The sequence below is a fragment of the Propithecus coquereli genome, unplaced genomic scaffold, assembly GCF_000956105.1.
Source record: "Propithecus coquereli isolate 6110/MARCELLA unplaced genomic scaffold, Pcoq_1.0 Scaffold14, whole genome shotgun sequence".
Taxonomy (NCBI): domain Eukaryota; kingdom Metazoa; phylum Chordata; class Mammalia; order Primates; family Indriidae; genus Propithecus; species Propithecus coquereli.
The window spans coordinates 1,458,115-1,474,636 of NW_012138302.1; the positions used below are offsets into that span (position 1 = coordinate 1,458,115).

The 16,522-nt window shown below is 42.2% G+C and overlaps 1 pseudogene; it reads right to left on the reverse strand.

The window, feature by feature from the left end:
* Positions 1 to 14,512: 14,512 nt before the first annotated feature.
* On the reverse strand, positions 14,513 to 15,336 carry LOC105806318 (annotated as a pseudogene).
* Positions 15,337 to 16,522: the final 1,186 nt, after the last annotated feature.

Here is a 16,522-nt window from a genome sequence, read left to right on the forward strand (position 1 = left end):
AAATAAACCTCTTTTCTAATCCCAGCACTGTGGGAGGCTGAGCCAGGAGTATCACTGGAGGCCAGGAGTTTGAGACCAGCCTGAGCAACAGAATGAGACACCCATCTCTAAAACAACAAACAACATAACAACAACAAAACCCCATAATAAACCTCTTTTCTTCATAAATTATCCAGCCTCTGGTATTCCTTTATAGCAATACAGAATGGACTAAAACACTGGGACAAGGAGAAATATCTGAAGAATGAACTGTTGGAGATGAACAGTCTTGTACAACAATCAGAAAGCAGGATCAACAAGCAAAGGCAGTTCCAGGCATCGTAGTTTGGGTCACCCACAGAGAAGAGAATCAAGGCTACTCTCTGTTTCCTCCACAGTGCTGCCAAAGATCAGTCCTACATCTTGATTAGGATAGAAGCTGAGACGACCTCATGGGCTTACACCACTTCTGGGAGTTCCTGAAAGGCTCTGCAGAGGACTGGGCAGCAACGGCAGATCATTGGAACATGCTTTGTATAGACTCACCCACTCTCATTTCCTGTGCTCCTTAAGCTGCTCCTGGGGTTTGAGCTCTGTGCCCAGTCCTGGCTCTGTGCCCCTCAAACTGGAGCGTATGTACTCCCGGGATACACTAAAGAAGGTGGTCAGGGAGAGGAGGTACTCCAAGCCACAGCTTATATGTGACGTATCTTCTTGGAGATTCTCTTTTTTTCTCAAAGATCAGAAGAGAGGGGCATGCAGAGAAAGGAAATTAAGTAACCTAATGCGTAAGTAAATGAAAACATCATTCAGTGTTGAAACAAACACTGATAAAGCACTGAGTAGAATGCAAAATTCAAATAATTTCTTGGAAAAAACCAAACTTTTTGCTTGCTGCACGCTATTTCAAACTTTGTGCTCAGACAGTGACCATCTCCTCACCCCCAGTGCTGGACGCACATCCACACACATCTCTGGCTTGAGGAGAGGGGAGAGGAATGTGCTTTGGTGGGAAGGTTTGAAAATTGTTGCAAGTTGAATAAACCAAAAAAGGAGAGTATAACCTACCAAGCCTGAGACCAAACTAAATATTCACTCCTAGGTCAGAGAATTAGGATTCAGAATCAGTTGTATCAGTAGTTGCATTTTTGCAACAGTTTGTTAACTAGCAATACAGATACCAGCAAGTAAAAAAGGTTATAGTAAATGATATTACAGGGTACCAAGAAGCAGTTTTCATAATGATGGAACTCAGTGATATTTTCCTGTCACTTATTTTCCCTTTTCCTACTGAAACCACCACTACCACACTCCCAGAGAAGACACTTGCCTTCCCCTGTCCCATTGCTGTCTAAAGCACCCTCACCGATGACACTTGTTTAGGTCTTCAGTCTACCCAGAGTTCTCCAAGCTTTACCTCCTTCAAACCTAGATCAGGTCACACAGTCTAACAAGTACAGTAGAATTTGCGACAGGCCAAATGGGAAGGGAAAATTTTTAAGTAGGGATAGTCCTAAGAAATATTGGAATCACGGTTAAGAGATACTTCAGGCCTGCCATTCTTCCTAAACAAAAATTCAGAGGCCCTCTGTACTGGTGTCTGCTGAGTATTAACAGAAAAAGACTTTGATTAGCTAATTACAAAACTTTACATTAAATTTAACAAACTATTCCAGTTAATGCTCTCATGCGATGTTTGCATTTTAAAATAGATGCCTGTGAATCCAAGTGAATGACTCTCTACTTGGCTGAAAACGTGCAGGAGATATTTTTCTTCTTCATTTCCTATTTATAACCTGAATTTCTTTGTGCGTATGCATGTGTTGTAATTTTACATAGATGAATAAATGCTATCACATCATACATATTGGGTTTTCCCAATAAAGTCTTTTGTCTTTTTTCTTGTTTTTGGTCCTGGCTCCATAACCCCCACTTCGCCTCCTATGTCAGTTTCCTAGGGCTGCCACAATAATAAAGTACCACAAATGGGGCAGCTTTAAAACAACAGAATGTATTGCCTCACAGTTCTGGAGCCTGGACTTCCAAAATCAAGGTGTAGGCAGGACCATACTCCAATGGAAGCCTCAGGATCCTTCCTTGCCTCTTCGTTTCTGACAATCTCAGGCTGTGACCGTGGAACTCCAATCTCTCCTCCTCTGTCCAGTCATCACACGGCCCATCACGTGGCCCCCTTCTCCTTGAGTGTCTGCACTGTCTTCTCTCTGTGAGAGTCTGTCCAAATTTCCCCTGCTAATAGACACCAGTCATATTGGATCAGGGCCCACCCTAATGACCTCATCTTAACTTGATTACATCTGCAAAGACTCTATCTCCAAATAAGGTCACGTTCATAGGTAGAACGTGTTAGGACTTCAACATATCTCTTTTGAGGGTGACACATTCAATCCATTACACCTCCCAAGCCCACGTTACTCGTCCTGGTTTGTATCCTTCAATACTTTCTCGCTTGCTCTCCCAGCTCACCACGTCCACAGAGAGCCTCCCCATTCACCCTGCCTTCCATCCATCTCTTCCATACCAAGACACTTGGGGCAGCAGCTAAAAAATCCCACTTCTAACTAGCGTTGGCCTTTCCTACAATATCACAAAGGCAGGCAAGAGCAGTGATCACAGCAGCAGAACCCGAGGGGCAGGAAAACGTCTTCTGGGACTTTTCCTATGTGAACGGGTTTGATGTCGCTCTACATTCGCTCAGTGCTCTAAAAGCGATAGACAAGGAGGGGTTGGAACAGGATAGATCTGTTTGTCTTGATCGAAAGCATATTTCTCTAGGGCCTTGATTTAGGAGGTATTTAGATATTTTTTCCCCTCCCAGAACCCTACTCCCACCTCAGCCTCGATGCTTAGGTCGGAGTCTCTGTAGCTTGGTAGCATTTGAGTTACAGAGTAAATAATTTTCCTACAGACTTCCTTCTGCTTCTCTGATAATGTGTCCACATTCTCCATTTTGATGAAAAACATTGAAAAATGCACATGCTGTTTTAGAAAAGTAGAAAGTTTAGAAACTTAAACTCTGTAAAGCAAATACTTGATATTTAATAATGTTTTGTGATCCCAAATGTCTCAAATAGAGTCACTTATGACAAGTGACTCAGCCCCCAGTGAAATTATCGGCCCCTCTGAGTGACAAGCATATGTGTGGTGGACTGTTGGTGGAGAAGGTGACACCGGCTGTGGCCAGGCGCCCCCGAAACCGAAAAGAAAATGAAGCCAAAGGGTGGCTGAGATGACTGTGTGGAGGGCCATAGAATGAACAAAGAAACTGACCATGGCCTAGCCGTCTGCTGAAGCTCTGCCCAGGAGAACTCTGAGGTCTTTCCTTCGGCAGCTGTGCCGGGAGAAGTGCAGCAATCCCCACCTGGTAAATCCCACCAGCCCAGTTTGGCTGTCAGTCAGTGTGCTGGTCTCCCACAGTGGTTCATTCTCCCTCTCTCTTATGACTGCCTGTGTGTGCTGAATATATTTTCATGATTGTTGGTGTGGGAAAATCTCACAATAAACAGTGAATTTGAAAGCATTTAATTGGCCATTCAATCCTTGTGAAACCTCCAGGCCCCCCTGGTGGGTGTTAGCACAGTTAGGCTGATTCAAACCTGGCACAATAATGGCTCAGTAAACTCTCTAGTCATCTTTTTCCCCATCCCTCAAAGCTCCCCAAGTGCTGATACCGATCCATTTGAGAGGACTGTGGGTAGGGAAAGCATTTTTGAGCAATCAGAATTGAGGGCAGTCCTGGTCCAGGGTCACTTATAAATCAGGGCAATTTGGGGAGACTGGCTGGTCCATTTCAGGAGTTTGAGCCTTGTGGAGTTCATCTGGTGTCACCTGCCCAGAGCTTCCCTCCTCTCCTTCTAAGAACCGCTCCTCTCCTCACTCCACCCATTTGGTCCAAGTGGAGAACAACAAATACTGATCTCAAGGCTGGGCAGCTGACCCCAGTAAGGATCTTCAGAGCCTTTATTCAGGAGTTTTCAAATTGGAGCAAAAGAATCAAGGACTGTTCCTTCTGTGATGAAGCTGGGAATGGTGATCCTGGAGGGGACTTTGGCCTCTCCATCACTGTGGAGTCTGAGAAAGAGGCAGGGACAGGGAACCCTAAATGGCATTTGACTTTCTGCTTCTGGGCATCCCTGAAGCCCAGTTGTGTCAGGCCCTTTCCTCATTGTAAGAGAGCCCAAAATCCCCACTTTGGATTATTCTATTTCAGCTTACATCTCTGTCATCTGCAACCAAAGGAGTCCTGATTAATACAACATTTCTTATCTATGAGGTATGTTCAGAAATCACTTTGTCCCCTTCCCCAGAGCCCAATAAGACTACCAAAACCCCTTACTTCCTCTGGCGGGTCATTAAGCTATTTTCTCTCTGCTCAGACCCACCCTCCTAGATCTAGCTTTGTGATACTGGGGCTGAGACTCTGAGACCCATATTTATCCTTGGTCAACTGGTCAAATGTAAAATGCCACAGCTACTTGAATGGAATGATTACATTTGCTGTCTTTCCCCTAAAAATAAAAAACAAACAACAAAGCTGTGTTGTGCTGAATGTGATTTTCCGTTATTATTTTTTTAAGATCTAAGAACTCTGTAGAAGAGGGAGAATATGGAGACTGCAAATAGAGACGGCCTTTGCAAAAACTTGCCAATTACATGAAGCATGCTTTCTGGGAATGCCACCAAGATATTAGTGAATAGTAGTGTCACATTTTAAAACAAAGAGGATTACTGTTAGAAGTACAGTACTAATATATTTATGTGATGGCCGCAGAGCCAGTTGGCCCACAGACTTTGTTTCTGCAGAGTTTATGTTGTCATATTCTCAATACAGTTCTGTGTTGTTGTTTTTTTAGAAAAGCACATTCACATCCAGGCATTATATCAGGGATGTATAATACTAGGGCAATTCAAGGAATTAGTTGTCACATCTGTAAAGGGGCCTTCATGGCCCAAAAGCATAGTATAAGCATATCACAATAAACCGTTTTTTGAAAAAAGCATTTATTCATTAAAAAATTGTATTAAGCTGCCACTGTATACTGGATGTGATGTTAGGTGCTGAACACTGAGGGTGAATATGAAATAGTTTCTACTTTGGCCATATTCATAGTATAACACCTGAGACAGGTTTAAAAATAATTATGGTACGTGTCCTGGGGGGTTCCTCCCTGTTTCCCACTCCTTCCCATATCTGACCCATCTATATATATGCACAGCTGTCAAGAGCCTCTGAGGAGAGCTCAAACCATCAAGCAGCTTATCAGCAGATCTGGGAGTGTTAAAAGCCAAATCACAAAACAATTTCAAGACTCCTGAGGGAAGAAAAGGTTAAGAATGATGGGCAGGAGAGTAAGATGTCCTGGGAGTCCCAGGAAAATGGTGGCTTAGGGCACTGTAGGAGAACTGTTCTTTTTTTTTTTGAGACAGAGTCTCACTGTGTCAGGCTAGAGTGCCGTGGTGTCAGCCTAGCTCACAGCAACCTCAAACTCCTGGGCTTAAGCAATCCTTCTGCCTCAGCCTCCTGAGTAGCTGGGACTACAGGCATGCGCCACCATGCCCGGCTAATTTTTTCTATATATATTTTTAGTTGTCCAGCTAATTTCTTTCTATTTTAGTAGAGATGAGGTCTCGCTCTTGCTCAGGCTGGTCTCGAACTCTTGAGCTCAAACAATCCGCCTGCCTCGGCCTCCCAGAGTGCTAGGATTACAGGCGTGAGCCACCGTGCCCTGCCAAGAACTATTCTTGAACCCACCTTTGTTGAGCCACCACCCAGACACCTGACAGCACGTGTTCCTGGCTTTCTTCTGCCTCACTGACTCCCCCTTGCCTGAGCCGACCTCCTCTTTTTGGCCTCTAAATAGCAGTGACCTACGAGGAAGTCCTCAAATCTCTTCTTTTCTATCTATTCTCTCTCCCTAAGTGATCTCATCCAATCTCATTGAGTCAGGAGAGAGAAACAGCTACGGGGAGATCTGCCTGATAGGAGCTGGGTCTTTTGATCAAAGGACTCAGGCAATCTGCTGGGAGAGAGCTGGGGGAATAAACCACCTCACCTTGCTCTCCCCCTTCTGATCTGCTGCCAGGCCAGCTGAATCCAGCTGGAAACCAGGGGGTTCCAGTCCATTGACTTAATCCATACAGTTCAGGCTGTGTGGAGGCAGAGAGTAGAACGGAGAGGCAAGTAGAGGTGTTAGGTAGATAGTGAGGGACCTCTGCTCTTCTAGGGAGGAAACCAAGCACCTTGGTCTTGGTGCTGCCTCGGGCAATTGCCACATCTGGGGAAGAAGGACGTGGGCTGCAAGGACAATGGCTGGCACCCTTCCTCTCTGTGGCCTCACCTTGATCCTACCCCTAGCAATTGCCACACCTGGGGGAAGATAGGAATGCCCTGCCAATCTACAAAAGAATGCAGGGAATTCCCCAGCCTGCAGGCTAGACAGCCAAGGCACAATGGGGGTCTGGAAAATGACCTAGAGTAACCTAAGGCTAATTATCATGTCATTAACTATCCATCAAAGTGGTTCAATAATGACGTTTGAACCACGGGGAGGGCCCAATCCAGACAATATAAAACAGGACCCCAGACCACAACCAGGGCCTCTATTTATGACAGGGGGCCCATTCATCTTCGGTGGTAAATGTATATTGCTCTTGCTCTATAAACCTGTTTTGCTCTTCTTCAATAAACTTCGTTTCATGCTGACCTTGCTATCAGTGTGTCTGATCATTCTTTGGCCAAGAGCTCGCCAAGAACCGAGAACAGATTGCCAACCCAACAAAGGGAATCTGGAAGGCTACAAAGGTATGCAGCATACTTTCTACATGCTGAAGACTCCGAAATTTGTAATCTCAATCCTAATCTTTCAAGTTGAATCACGATGACCTACTCGGACATCTCCTCCTGGATATCCACTTGATTATCCTATCCCCCAGCCTCACCCCCTTCTATCCCCTCCCCTCCCCACTCCCTGCCCAGTTTAACAACCATTCATTCAGTTGCTTATGCCCAAACCCACCTTTCATCCCTGAATCCTTTCTTTTTCTTATAACCAATCCATGATCAAGTTATGTCAGTTCTACTTTTAAAAAATGTCCAGAATCTAGATACTTCGCACCACCTCCACTGCTTCCACCCTGGTCCATGCCCACACCATCTCTTGCTTTTTTGACAGAAATAGACTCCTAACTGGTCTCCCCACTCCTCCACTCGCTCCCACTATGGTCTATTCTATTCTTGGCCCCACGACGTCTACACAGCAGCCAGAGTGATCCTTATTCAGATACTCTCTAACCCTTTATCTTGTTTTTTTTTTTTTTATTTTTGAGACAGAGTCTCACTGTGTTGCCCGGGCTAGAGTGCCGTGGCGTCAACTCACAGCAACCTCAAACTCCTGGGCTCAAGCGATCCTACTGCCTCAGCCTCCTGAGTAGCTGGGACTACAGGCATGTGCCACCATGTCCGGCTAATTTTTCTATATATTTTTAGTTTTCCAGCTAATTTCTTTCTATTTTTAGTAGAGACGGGGGTCTCGCTCTTGCTCAGGCTGGACTCGAACTCCTGAGCTCAAACAATCCTCCCGCCTCGGCCTCCCAGAGTGCTAGGATTACAGGCGTGAGCCACTGCGCGAGGCCCCTTTATCTTGTTTTAATTTTCTTCCCAGCAAGTAATTTCATTTAAATGCCTATTATATGTTTATTCATTTATTTGTTTATTGTCCTTTCCTCCATTAAAACGTCGGTTCCATGATGGAAGGGATCTTCTTGTCTGAGTTGTCCCCTCAGTTGAATAGAGCACTTGTTGAATGAAAAAATGAATAATACCTCTTCAAAAGGCACTCTCAAGAGGATGAGAAGACAAGCCATAGATAGCAAGAAAATATTTACAAAAGATATGTTTGATAAAGGACTATTATCCCAAATACACAAAGAACTCTTAAAACTCAACAATAAGAAAACAAACAACCCAATTAAAAATCGTATAAGATCTGAACAGAAACCTCACCAAAGAAGGTACACAAAGGCAAATAAGCACATGTAAAGACTGAACATCGTATGTTATTAGGGAAATGCAAATTAAAACAACAATGAGATTCCATCACACACCTATTAGAATGGCCAAAATCTAAAACACTGACACCAACAAATGCTGGTGAGGATGTGGAACAACAGGATCTCTCATTCGCTGCTGGTGGAAATGCAAAATAATAGATACTTTGAAAAACATTTTGGCAGCTTCTCGCAAAATTAAACCTACTCTTACCATAGCATTCTGCAATTGTACTCGTTGGTGTTTACCCAAATGATGTGAAACCTTATGTCCAAAAACCTGCACACAGGCCGGATGCAGTGGCTCATCCCTGTAATCCCAGCACTCTGGGAGGCCAAGGTGGGAGGGTTGCTCGAGGTCAGGAGTTCGAGACCAGCCTCAGCAAGAGTGAGACCCTGTCTCTACTAAAAATAGAAAGAAATTAGCTGGACAACTAAAAATATCTATAGAAAAAATTAACAGGGCATGGTGGTACATGCCTGTAGTCCCAGCTACTTGGGAGGCTGAAGCAGAGGGATTGCTTAAGCCCAGGAGTTTGAGGTTGCTGTGAGCTAAACTGACTCTAGCCTAGGCAACAGAGCGAGACTCTGTCTCAAAAAAAAAAATAAAACAAAAACCTGCAGCAGCTTTATTCGTTGTTGCCATAACTTGGAAGCAACCAAGATGTCCTTCAGTAGCTGAATGGATAAACTGTGGTACATTCAGACAGTAGAATATTATTCAGTGCTAAACAGAAATAAGCTATCAAACCACGAAAAGACATGGAGGAAATTTAAGTTCATACTGCTAAGTGAAAGAAGCAAATCTGAAAAGTTTACATACTGCATGATTTCAACTATATGACATTCTGGAAAGGTAAAACTATGGAGACTATGAAAAGATCAATGGTTTCCAGGGGAGGGAGGAATGAACAATGAGGCATAGAGGATGTTAGGGCAGGGAGCCTTCTGTAGGATACTCCATGGTGGATTCATGTCATTATACATTTGTCCAAACCCACAGAATGTACAACACTAAGAGTGACCGCTAATGTAAACTATGGACTGCGTCAACGTAGGTTCACTGATTGCCACAAATGTACCTCTCTGTGTGGGATGTTGATAGTAGGGGAGTGGGGGCCTATGTGGGGGCAGGGGGTACATGGGCATTCTCTGTACTTTCTGTTCAGTTTTGCTGTGAAACTTAAACTGCTCTTAAACTTAAAGTATATTAAAAAAAAAAGAAAAAGAATAATATATGCGGAGACCCTAGAGAAAAAAAGAAGCAAAAATCTAGAAAAACTAGTCCCCTAAATTCTGAAACTAATAAGAATCCTGAAAAATACTGGTTTGGTACTCTTTTAGGAATGCAATATATGGGTGTTAGGGGAAGCACTGCTTCTATAAGGGTCACTGGGAAGGTCTCTGATTAGCCTAGCTTGGGCTACAAGCCTACTTCCCGACTTGCTCCTGAGAATGGGCTATGAAGGTTGAGCCTGATGCACTTGCTAGAGACTGGGCTGACCTGCACCAGTAGACTCCAGAAGGGCCGTCCCAAGGCTGAAACAATGACACATCTACATATATTGACACAATCACTGCCGAGTCTCCCACATACCTCCCTGCTGCTCAGTTTCCTTGGCTATCACCAAGTCCCCTGAATTTCCCGCCACCATCCAGCTACTAAAAGGTAGTACCTGGCCCAGCGGGAGCCTCCTCGACCCTTGCTTGGCTGCTATGGCTGACATGTAGTTTGATCAACTGGGTCACACTATAACAGTTGTTGAATATTTTGACCAGGGCCAGCTTCATGAGCGTGCAAATCATGCAGCCACATGGGCCCTGCCTTTAGTTTATTGCTCAGCTGTCACTATCCTGAAATTCTTGAAAAATTTTGAACAAGGGCCTTATATTTTCATTTTGCACATGAGCCCTGCAAATTATGTACCCTATTCTTATTTTGCCTATTATCCCTGGAGGTGGGACATTGTAATTACATGGCTGAAGTAGGAGAAAAGCTATAACAGAGGAAAAGTAAATACTGGGCACACTAATGCCACACGTCTCAACTATACCAAAGGGAACATATGTAGTTGTATTTTTTAATTTGAAGGATGAATGAAGTCCTTGGGACCATTCAAGGGAGCAAGCTCTTAGAAGTAATAATCCCTAATACAAGGCTCTTCAAAACACTTTCAGAAATCAGAAAAGTGATTGCCTCTGGACAGTGGGTGGTTGAGAATTGACTGGGAAAAGGCATAAGGGAACTTTCTGGGATGATAGTAGGTTTATATATCTTGATGGAATTTGGGTTACACAGATGTATACATTTGTCAAAACTCAGTAAATGTGCATTTAAGATTTGTGTGTTTCATTATATGTAGATGTTATATCAAAAGAAAATCTACAAACCAATGTTGAATACCAGTTAATGATATGCATGCTGAAATGTTTAGGGGGAAGTGCACTCATGTCTGCAATTTATTTGAATTGCATCAAAATTAGATGGATTAAGGTATGGATGAAGGGATGGATGAACGGACAGACAGACTGACATATGGTAAGTGCATTGATAATGGAAGAATCTAGGTGATGAGTATATGGATGTCCACTGTAAAATTCTTTCAACTGGCTCTATGTCTGAATTTTTTCATAACAAAATGTTAGGAGAAACTACTTTCAAAAGAAAAGGGCAGCTTCCACTTGATTTTGAGATTTGCTAGTGACAAACATTTTAATGACATTGGCAGTTATGGTGGAACAGAACACCTAAGCTAATAGCTGAATTGTCATTTTGCTTAAATTAAAAACTCAAAGATGTTCTTTTCAGATCTCCAAGTCCTTAAAGGTTTGTGAAGAATATCTGTGGAATGGAAGATTGCTTGTGCTCATCCTGAAGCCACTTAGTGCCTGCGTGCACCACAGTCCTCGGAATCATCTATAATGCATGCGGCATGTGCTCTCAGCAGTGTTTTTCTCCTTTTCTTGACGTCAGTTGCCATTTGTAAGGGTTGCCAAGGTAGTGACCAGACACATCTAAAGACAAGTCTACAAGACAGGACAACATACTTATTTTTTTCCTTTTTAGCATCAAATATATTTAAAATTCATAACACATTCAGTTTGATGAAATTCTACTTCACAGAGAACCAAATTTCACAGTACAGAAAAGAACTCTGCACCCTTCTCTCTGCAGTTCTGCTTTTAATGACTGGATTTGTTCAAAAACTGTATATACACTTTATATCTCAGGGTTTTTTTCTGGGAAAAAAATTGAGGAGGTGCTAGATACAATTCATAAAATAATTTTGGTCAAGTCAATAGAGAGACCTAATTTATCTCAAAGGTAGGCATATGAAAATTTTGGATCTGTTAAAAAAAGAAATATCTCGTGTTCCTTGGAAAGTATGTGATTTTTAAAAATTAATTAAGAACTAATACTTAGGGCTCTCAATCAGCATAGTTAATTGATGTATTTCCATTTGAACGGATCTGTTACATTACACCAATTCTAAGTTTTATAGCCATAAAAGGGTAAGTTTTTACAATTTAATGCATTTAACGGATGTTTTTATTTGTAGCATCAATAAATAAACCATTATGGACTGAGGAGGAGTCCTACCACAGTTCAGCTGAATTTCATCATGTTTTGAAATGAACTCAACTTAGTATTATAAAATTAAATCTAGCATTCACTTCAGATATTCTATTTCTGTTGGTGACTTTTTTATTTCAAAATAAATTCTTACTATTATATACTCTTAAGTATGTATGTTTTAGCATTATCAAAATTTACTTTTCAAATAAAATCCAAAACATTACACAAAAATTGTTTTCTAGGGAAATTCTTTGTGAGATACAAAAAATATTTTTATGTTTGACTTAACATTTTAAAATATTTTATATGAGATACTGGGATATGCTTGCCCTCTAAGATGCCAGCTATAGAGGTTCAGGAATATTATCTGTCCTCAAACATTCTTAGATTCTCTTAATAAACCTATTTGTGATTGATGATTGAATACAGATAGCTAACTATTTTTTTGAGACAAATTCTGTCATCAGCCTAAACTACTTCTTAGGCAAAAAAATTCCATAAACTGGCTGGGCGCGGTGGCTCACGCCTGTAATCCTAGCTCTCTGGGAGGCCGAGGCGGGCGGATTGTTTGAGCTCAGGAGTTCGAAACCAGCCTGAGCAAGAGCGAGACCCCGTCTCTACTAAAAATAGAAAGAAATTAATCGGACAACTAAAAATATATAGAAAAAATTAGCCGAGCATGGTGGCGCATGCCTGTAGTCCCAGCTCCTCGAGAGGCTGAGGCAGGAGGATCGCTTGAGCCCAGGAGTGTGAGGTTGCTGTGAGCTAGGATGACGCCACGGCACTCACTCTAGCCCGGGCAACACAGTGAGACTCTGTCTCAAAAAAAAAAAAAAAAAAAAAAAAAATTCCATAAACTTTACATCAAATGTGTAAGATTATAGCATGCCTCTTTTTATATATTTTTAAACTATCACATTCAAGCTTAAAATCATGTGTACTTTTGGTATGGTATTTGATGGAAAATTCTGTGTTGGTTCACCTGGTCCACACCTTTTCTGACTTCGTAAGAATGGATCGCACTGCTCTCTTCCATCTCCCCACGAGCACAGGGCTCAGAGTCCAAACCCCTGGAGGCCATTCTTTCCTTTGATTATTCTGGGATTTCTACTTTGGAACTTCTCCAGCTCCATTGCATTTTCTTTGAGAGTAATCAGTGTTGCATGCAAGTGGGCAAATGGATTTTAATTTGATCCTTCAGACAAATAAATGAATTAATAGATATTGAATGGTAACATCTTAATGGGGTGGGAAATTGCTGATGTGGCAAATGGGCAGGGAAGGAGAAATATACAATAGGAAGTACTGGGTTGTGTTAGCTTTTTCAAAGCTTGCAAACTTCTCTTTTGCTTGACTTTTAAGGGTAAGAGACATCTATTGATTAGTCCTTTATGGGGAACTTTATGACAGTTAAGTCAGATTGACAGTTATGACAGATTGAGTATTGATGGAGCCCCTGCTTTGGTGCCTGGCATAGTATTTGTTCCTTCCTGTGACTCTCCCAAGTATCAAACTAGTGCCACCCTCTGATGTGAGCACAATCTATCTCCCTGATCTCCTATCCCTCACAGATTCTCTGGCTCCGTGACTTTTTTTCTGGCTTTCCTTCCTGTCCTGACTCTCTCAGGCCCCTTGTCGGGCTACACCAGCACCAGCACCAGCTGTGCACTTCCTGGCCCACCTCACTCCCATCTGTCTTGTTTGCTTGATTCTGAGAGACTCTTCTCCCACTAAGAGAGCCCCTCAACGCTAGCCCCGGCCCCAGGGTCCCATCCTGGCTCACTTTCCTCCTCCACTTTCAGCCTTCTTGTCAAAGGAAAAAATTAGACATAATAAGCTTTTCCACATAGACTTAAGAGGTGCAGGTGGAGATACTGAGCAGAGACCACAGAGTGTTAACGCTGGAAGTCAACAGAATTGAGAGCTGTGCAACCGTGGGCAGATTACTGAATTTTGAATGTTTGCTCCTCAGCAAAATAGAGATGATAATGTTCATTTTACTGGATTATTGGAGGGGTTAAATAAGATAATGTATAGAAAGAACCTTTTAAAAAGAGCAGGCTTTTTAAAAAATGGTAGCCATTGTGACCTTGAGATTGTTTCTGAATTATTATGTGTAATATGTATACTGTCATACATATTTGCATGGAAGCCTGAGCCTAGGTTTTTTTTTTTTCTTTTTCTTTTTCTTTTAGAGACAGGGGTCTTACTTTGTTGCCCAGGCTGGATTTGAACTCCTGGACTCAGGCCATTCTCCTGACTCAGCCTCCTAAGTAGCTTGAAACTACAGGTGCATGCTACTGAGCCTAGTTTGAACCTAAGTTTAAAAACAACAACAACCAAACAACAACATAGAATGGCTCATAGCCATTCTATTTAAGCTTCTGAGTTTTATGCATACTCATTTAACTAAGAATTATTAAATGTTTTCTGTTTGCCAATTGTTATTCTGGGTAATAGATAGCTGAGTATGTTCCTCTCCTCCAGGGACTTGCAATCTAGTTGAGAACACAAACATAAAAATAACTATTTAGGGATATGTCACAAGCATTGAAAGGATCATATTGATAATTGCTGTGAGAAGACCTTGACTTTGCCTGGGAAGACCCCAAAAGGCCAAACCCCTGTCCTCTGTTCCTCATGGAGACAGCAGGGCAGAGGAAACCTTTCGCGCTATTGAGCTAGGCAGGGTGGGAAACTGGTGGCCTAGAGACCATGTCAGTACTGCAAACTCATTTTGTTTGGTCTACACAAGATTTTGAAAATCAAGACTATCTTACATGACAATTCAGATTTATGGATTTTTTCTGAAAAATTACAAGATCTGGCAATTCTGATCTATAAGCAACTGGATCTAGAGTAGCTGCTTTTAATTTTATTTTAATTTTTTTCACACATAGGACTCTTTATTTGTCATTATTAAAAGTCTGAATTTTAAACAGATTCTTGGACTAGTGGTTCGTACCCATCAGCTCATTCAACTTTATTGCCTGTCTTGTCCCCAGTAGCTTTTTCAGAACTGCTACCTTCATGAAGCTCCATGAGTTTTCCCAATTCGAATCTGGGCTCCTTCACTAATTCTACTTTTCTACCGAAGACATCATGGGGGGGATAAATAGATTGGCAAGCCTTTTCTAAGCTGTCCAGAATCAATTTATTGACTACTTCTTTCAAGTCATTTGTCTGCACCTCTCTGGTCATGATTTCCATCATCTTCTTCCGGATTTGGCACCCCTGTTGCTGCTGAGCATGAGGTCTTCCGTGTCTGATCATTGCATTTTTTAGTAAAACCAACACAAAAGAGACGAAGCAAATAACCATCAGTAGTCTTGACACCAACATGAGCTTCAATCATAGTCTGCCATTTTTTAACCACGGAACACATTTTGTCACAGATAAGATCCATGCCATGGAGGTTAGTCAGGCAGTTTGTGCCCTGAACATCTTCAGTAATAATAGGCTTGAATTTTCTAAATGCGACTTTATCATTCTGCAGATCAGCAAGGCTCACTTCCAACACATGACCCTTGAGGCCATCAGATGCAATTTGGGTTCCTTGAGTCCTAGTGACTACTCTTTCTCCAATATTTCTTATATTGAACATAGCGGGTGCCTTCCCATTATAACCAATCTTTCTTAGAAAATGGATCAACCACTTTCTTCTTGGCTCCCTTTTTGCTGCCTTTCATAAGGTTCTTGTTCTTGCCAACCGTCATGGTGCTGCTCAGAGAGCCAAAAGGCTCAATTTGTTTTATAATCAAACCGTTTAACACTTCTCTGGGAATTTGAGATTTCAACTTATGAACCAGGCAGACTTGGGTCCAAATCTTACTTTTACCACTGACTAATTATATTGCCTTCAGCAATTGAACTGTACCTATTAAATGGGATTGATAATAAGACCTTTGCCTTTTTAAATTTTGTTTTTGTTTTTATTTTTGAGCCAGGGTCTCACTCCGTCAGCCAGGCTGGAATGCAGTGGCATGATCATAGCTCACTGCAGCCTCGAACTGCTGAGCTCAAGTGATCCCCCTGCCTCTGCCTCCTGAGTAGCTGGGACTATAGGCACCCATGCTCAGTTTTTTATTTTTTTTATTTTTGTAGAAACAGTGTCTTGCTGTGTTGCCAAGGTTGGTCTCAAACTCCTGGGCTCAAGGGATCCTCCTGCACTGGGCTCTCAAAGAGCTGGGATTACAGACATAAGCCACTGTGCCAGACTCACCTTTGCTTTTTTTAGAAAGTGGATTCTGGAAGAACATGGATTGGAGCAGCACTTCTCAAAATGTGGTCTACAAACCACTTTTGTCAGTATCACCTAATCCAGTGCTTCTCAAACTTTATTGTGGATATGAATAACTTGGATATTCTGCAGACTGTGCTCTTTCAAAGTCACAGAGTGGCATCAGCCGACACAGTAGTCATTTAGTCACATGTAACTATTTAAATTTAAATGAACTGAATTTCAGTTCCTCAGTCGTACTAGTCACATTTCAAGTGCTCAATAGCCACACAGGGCCTGCGGCTACCTCACTGGACAGTGAAGTCGTACAACATTGCCGTCATCACAGAAAGTTCTGTTAGATAGTGCTGCATACAACACTGTCTTAATCCATTTGGGCTACTATAACAAAACACCTTAGACTGGGTAATTTATAAGCAACAGAAATTTATTTCTCACAGTTCCGGAGGCTAGGAAGTTCAAGATCAAGGTACTGGCAGATTCAGCATCTGGCCTGCTTTCTGGTTCCTAGAAAACACCTTCTCACAGTGTCCTCCCATGGGGGAAGGGAAAAAGCAGCTCTCTAGAGCCTCTTTTATAAAGGCACTAATTTTATCCGGGAGAGCTCTGCCCTCATGACTTAATCACTCCCCACCGGCTCCACCTCCCAATACCATCACACT